Source organism: Elephas maximus, chromosome 9 (assembly GCF_024166365.1).
Source record: "Elephas maximus indicus isolate mEleMax1 chromosome 9, mEleMax1 primary haplotype, whole genome shotgun sequence".
In the NCBI taxonomy this organism is placed as follows: domain Eukaryota; kingdom Metazoa; phylum Chordata; class Mammalia; order Proboscidea; family Elephantidae; genus Elephas; species Elephas maximus.
Window position 1 is genome coordinate 76,671,518 of NC_064827.1, and position 6,000 is coordinate 76,677,517.

The 6,000-nt window shown below is 45.5% G+C and overlaps 1 protein-coding gene across 7 annotated transcripts in view; it reads right to left on the reverse strand.

Moving 5' to 3' along the window:
• Positions 1-438, reverse strand: part of MAPKAP1 (MAPK associated protein 1) — a 270,520-nt gene extending 270,082 nt beyond the window's left edge. For all 7 annotated transcript variants that reach the window (XM_049895371.1, XM_049895368.1, XM_049895372.1 and 4 more), the window contains exon 1: positions 199-438. The gene's annotated coding sequence lies outside the window, so the exon portion shown is untranslated. The remainder of the gene's footprint in view (positions 1-198) is intronic.
• Positions 439-6,000: the final 5,562 nt, after the last annotated feature.

Genomic DNA, 6,000 nt, shown 5'->3' on the forward strand with positions numbered 1-6,000 from the left:
ATCACACACACAGCTGTCAGGCTCACGGCAGCCTCCAGCTCTGGAAAAAGCCAGGAAACCGGTACTGTCCGGCGACATGAGCACCGGCCTGATGGGCTGCCCCCCGTGCAGAGCTGAGCGCGGAGTGAAGGGAGGCACCAGGCCCCGGAGGTGGGCTGGGAGGCGAGCGAGTGAGCCAGCTGCTGAGGCAACCTTTACCTGAAGCTGCTTCCAAACTGCGGGCCGGGCCGGCCCCGGGACACGTTGCTGAGAGAGGGCCCAGCTCCCCCGCGCCTCCCGGCCCCTGCCCCAAGTTCCGAACTCTTGGAATCCTCGGAGACTGGCGCTCCTCCCGGACCGCTCAGCTGCCACTTCCCAGGCTCGCCCTCATTCCCCCGCTGGTCGCCGCCGCCGGCTCGCCGAGCAGCACCCCTGTTGCCCCGAACCGCGCCACGACCCGGAACCACACCCAGGCTCACCGGAAGTCCCCCGCCGGGAAGGCGCTGCCGGCTGGGAATGGAGTGCGCAAGCCCCAGAGCCGAGAGCTAGGAACGGCGCCCCCCGGGAGGCGGAGCCAGGCGAGAGGGTGTGCGCGTGCGCGTCGCTTCTTCGGCTGGGGAGAATAGACTGTAAGAGAGTGGGGGGTCGGTTTGGAGTTTTGGGAGGCTCCGTCAGCGTCCGGACTTACTTTCAACTTAAATCAACCTTAGCATCCCCCTTCAAATATCCTCCTTCCTCCCTTCTTCCACAGAGGAGAGCCCTGAAGTTATCCACAAATGTATCAGTGATGAGGCAGTTTAGCGTCTGGATCAAAAAGACCGGGGTTCAAATGCCAGTTTACTGGATGTCCTAGGACAAGACACCTACCCTCCCTGAGCCGCGGTTTTCCCATCTATAACTGGTTCCAACTAAAGAGAATTGGTGTGAGAATTGGAGAGGATCAGGCCTAAAAACACTCACCACAGTACCTGACGCATAATAAATGTTCAGTAAACAACAAAAACAAAACTACCTACCATCAAGTCAATTCAGACTCATAGTGGCCTTATGGAACAGAGTAGAACCATCCCATAGAGTGCTGAAGTAATCAACTTAGAGGTTTTTATCGAGCAGACTAGTGAATTGACGCAGGCTTGGAAAAACACAAAAATTTATTCGCAGTTTGCAAACCTGAAAGCAGGCAGCTTCCCGACCTGTGGCCGCCAGCTCCCTGAACCAGGGCAGATTGCTCCTTTTATAGGGAGTGACATACATATACATGAACAGTAGGGGTAGTATCTTCAGTCTCGTGATGCGTGAACAGTGGGCATAGTTTTAGTCAATGAGTTCTTGCGCATGGCTCTAAATAACATTCTGCACAGCCCTAAAAAAACAGCGGTCGCTTGCTGCTGCCACCCCGCGAAGACCTCATAGAAGGTACATTCAGAGTCAGTTTGTCTGCGCCTTGGCCTCCTCCCAGAACAGAAGAAACCTAGGCATTTAACCAATCATGGGGAAGTGCCGTAAAAGATGTAACAAAAATGTAGCAAGAGTAGACTTTTCTGAAAAACAACTATTATGGGATGGTTAATAACTCTTTCATGACTGCCTGCTTCAGTGCCTGGTGGATTCAAACTGCCGACATTTTGGTTAGCAACAGTAGCTCTTAACCACTATGCCACTAGGGTTTCCAAATGCTCAATAAATCTTAGTTATTACTCTTTGTTGTTTTTGGGTAGCATCAAGTTGATTTGACTCATAACGACCCTATATACACAGTAGAACTCCTTCGTAGGGTTTCCTAGGCTGTAATCTTTACAGGAACAGATCCCCAGGTCTTTTTTCCCATAACCACCAATCTTTCACTTTGCTGCCAAGCATTTGACTATTGTGCCACCAGGGCTCCTTATAATTATTACTCTAACTATCTACAAATTGGAGATGATAATTACCTCCCTCAAGAACCACTGGAATGTTTTGGTGAGATGTAAGGGAACTGGTACCAAGTATTTATGATGTCTTACTCTCAGGGAGAATCAGTGGGAGAAGCAATGCTAAGGGGGAAAAAAAGACTCAAGCATTACAATGATGGTGTTGTCCTACCTGAGAGATGGTCTAGAAAGTCCCTCTCAAAATTCACCTTAGCACCTAGATGCAAGGCAAGAGAGGGCTTCTGCACACACACTACCACAGTTTCGTTGGAAGCCTGTTGGAGCGCTCTGCCAAAGTAACAGCTGTGTAAAAGGCGAAATATTTGGCTTACGTATGTGCTCCAGCAGTTTTCAACACCATGGACATCATCCACCAGTTACGTCAGTCGATTTCAAACTCAGGCCTACCCCATGTTTGTCAGAGTAGAACTGTGCTTCATGGGGTTTTCAATGATCAATTTTTTAGAAGTAGATCTCCATGACTTTCTTCCCAGGATCCTTTGAGTAGACTCCAACTGCCAACCTATCAGAGCTGAATGTGTCATTTGTATCACGGCAGGGACTCCATGCACATACTACACCCTACTAAATCTTAATCTCCACTTTCACCTCTCTCTTGAGCCTGAAGCATAGTGCCTGATTGTCCCTCACACACCTAATGCTCAACCTGTCTAAAACTGAAATTAACTGGATCTATTTTTTTTTTATTAAGCATTTATATGTTCTAAATAACATATAAACCCTACCACTTACAAGTTTTGTAACTTCATCTCTCCAAATTGCCTCTCTATATTTCCTTATCTGTAAAATGGGAATGACAAAAGTTCTAACTAACCTCATTGGGTCATTGGGAGAATTTAAGTGAGTTAATGCATACAACTCATGTAGAATGGAGCCTGGCACACAGCAAACATTTGCTGAATGCTTACCACTATTACTATGTCAGTCAATTAACACGTACTTACTGAGTGCTTATTATGTATTAAGCCTGTCCTAAAACCAAAAGACTAAACCCATTGCCGTCAAGTTGATTCTGACTCATAATGACCCTATAGGACAGAGAGGAACCACCCCATAGAGTTTTCAAGGCTGTAATATTTACAGAAGCAGACTGCCACATCTTTCTCTTGTGGGGCAGCTGGTGGATTCGAACTGACCACCTTTTGGTTAGCAGCTGAGCACTTAACCACTGCACCACCAGGGCTCCCTAGGCCAGTCTTAGGCACAGGGAATTCAACGGTGAAAAAAATTACATAGGGACCCGCCATCATAAAGCTCACAGTCAAGTTTGACTATGGGTTTAAAATAGTCACTGTAGCAAGTTGGAATGTAAGGAAATATGGTAATATTTCAAGGACAGTGTTGAGGTTGGAGACTCTGAATTTATGGCAGAACTAATATGATGGTTTGTGTGATTTTTCTACACCTAGTTTGAGTAGTCAAGATACAGATACACAAAGAGTGAGTAATTGGATTAATCCAACAAAGGGGCTTTGCTCAACAAGTGTTATGTAGTCAAGGAGTTTAAGACCTCCGCTTTTAAAAGTGCTTAAAACAGAGCCACAGAATGTATGCTGGGTAGGGAGTAAGAGAATTCCAGGAAGGACTGAAGGTTCCCGAACAGGTGTAATGGGAGTTACTGATTGTCATGGGTTGAATTGTGTCCCCCCAAAAATATGTGTCAACTTGGTTAGGCCATGATTTCCAGTATTGTGTGGTTGTCCTCCATTTTGTGATTGTAATTTTATGTTGAAAGGACTAGGGTGGAATTTTAACACCACCCTTACTTAGGTCGTGTACTTAGAGCGTGTCCTTTGGACCTGGGGTCCCTGTGCCTGAGAAGCTGCTTGACCAGGGGAAGTTTGAGGACAAGGAATCTTCCTCCAGAGCTGACACAGAGAGAAAGCTTTCGCCTGGAGCTGACGCCCTGAATTTGGACTTGTATCCCACTAGACTGTGAGAAAATAAATTTCTCTTTGTTTAAGCCATCCATTTGTGGTATTTCTGTTATGGCAGCACTAAATGACTAAGACACCAATGGAACAAGGCAGAAAGATAAAGGTTATCATCCCAGATGAAGAGCCATGTAAAAGTAGGGTCATGACCGACCTGGAGTGGAGGAAAAAGCATTGAAGATGAGATGGTAAAGGAATTAAGAAGCTACATGAACCTCTGAAGCCCCCAGGATAATGGCCAGACATGGGAGTGAAAAGGAAATAAGCCATTCTGCAACGGAGGATAGTGTTGGGAAGATAGGTAGATGAGGAGAAGAGAGGGTAGGCCAACTAGACAATGTGAGCCTCCAAGGGTCAGGGATTGTATCAGAGGACAGAAGTGGTATTAAAAAGCAAAGTGTACACTGACCTATCTCCAGACCCAAGGGTATGGAGGGTAGGACCAAGACAGTTGGCACACATGGAAATCTGTCTCAGTTTCCTTATCTAGGCTGTTGTGAGAATTCAATGAAGGAGTGTTTAGAACAGTGCCTGGCATACAGTAAACCTTTTTTTTTAATTGTGCTTTACGTGAAGGTGTACAAATCAAGTCAGCCTCTCATACAAAAATTTATATACACCTTGTTATATACTCCTAGTTGCTCTCCCCCAATAAGATAGAACACTCCTTCCCTCTACTCTCTTTTTCGTGTCCATTAGTACAGCTTCTTACCCCCTCTGCCCTCTCATCTCCTCTCCAAGCAGGAGCTGCCCACATAATCTCATGTGTCTGCTTGATCCAAGAAGCTCACTTTTCACCAATATCATTTTCTATCCCATAGTCCAGTCCAATCCCTGCCTGAGGAGTTGGCTTTGGGAATGATTCCTGTCTTGGGCTAACAGAAGGCCTGGGGACCATGACATCCAGGGTCTTTCTAGTCTCAGACTGTTAAGCCTGGTCTTTTTACAGGAATTTGAGGTCTGCATCCCACTGCTCTTCTGCTCCCTCAAGGACTCTCTGTTGTGTTCCCTGTCAGGGCAGTCATTGGTTGTAGCCAGGCACCATCTAGTTCTTCTGGTCGCAGGCTGATGTAGCCTCTGGTTTATGTGGCCCTTCCTGTCTCTTGGGCTCATAAGTACCTTGTATCTTTGGTGTTCTTTAGTCTCCTTTGCTCCAGGTGGGTTGAGACCAATTGATGCATCTTGGATGGTTGCTTGCTAGCGTTTAAGACCCCAGACACCACCCTCCAAAGTGGGAGGCAGAATGTTTTCTCAATAGATTTTATTATGCCAATTGACTCAGAAATCCCCTGAAACCATGGTCCCCAAACCCCCACCCCTGCTATGCTGGCCTTTGAAGTGTTCAGTTTATTCAGGAAACTTCTTTGCTTTCGGTTTAGTCCAGTTGTGCTGACCTCTCCTGTACTGTGTGTTGTCCTCAGAAAACATTCTTAAGTGCCAGTTCTTATGGCTGACACACAAAGGTGAGCAGCAGTGATACAATACCTTAATGCATTTGGTTTCCTCACGTCAAGCTTAAGCCTCCATTGCCCTTCCCTTCTCCACTCAGTAAACTCGTATTCATTTTTGGAGACCCAATTCACAGGCCGTTTCCTCAAGGAAGCTTTCCTGGGCTACCTCTCTCTAACAGGCTACATGAAGAGCACCCTTCTCTGTGGTCAACATTTATCACATTTTCTATTGTTCTATCAATACACACATCTGTCTCCCTGACAGACCATGAGGAAAGGGATGTGTCATTCTTTTCTATATACCGAAGACTTAAAACGCTGTAAACACCCATACATCTATGTCCAATTGATTTTTGACAATGGTACAAAATCCATTCAATGGGAAGAGAAATACGCTCACCAATAAATGGTGCTGGGACAGTTGAATCTTCACACACAAAAGAATGAAGTTTTACCAGTACTTGACACCATATAAAAAAAAAAATGAATTCAAAATGGATCGGTGACCTAAATATAAGAATTAAAACCATAAAACTCTTAGAAAAAAGGGGTAAAACTTCAAGACCTTGCTTTTGACAATGGATCTTAGATATGACACCAAAAGCAGGAGCAATAAAAAACAAAATAGAGAAAAAAAATAGATAAATTGAACTTAATCAAAGTTTAAAAATTTTCTGCATCAAAAAACTTAGTCAAGAGAGGTTA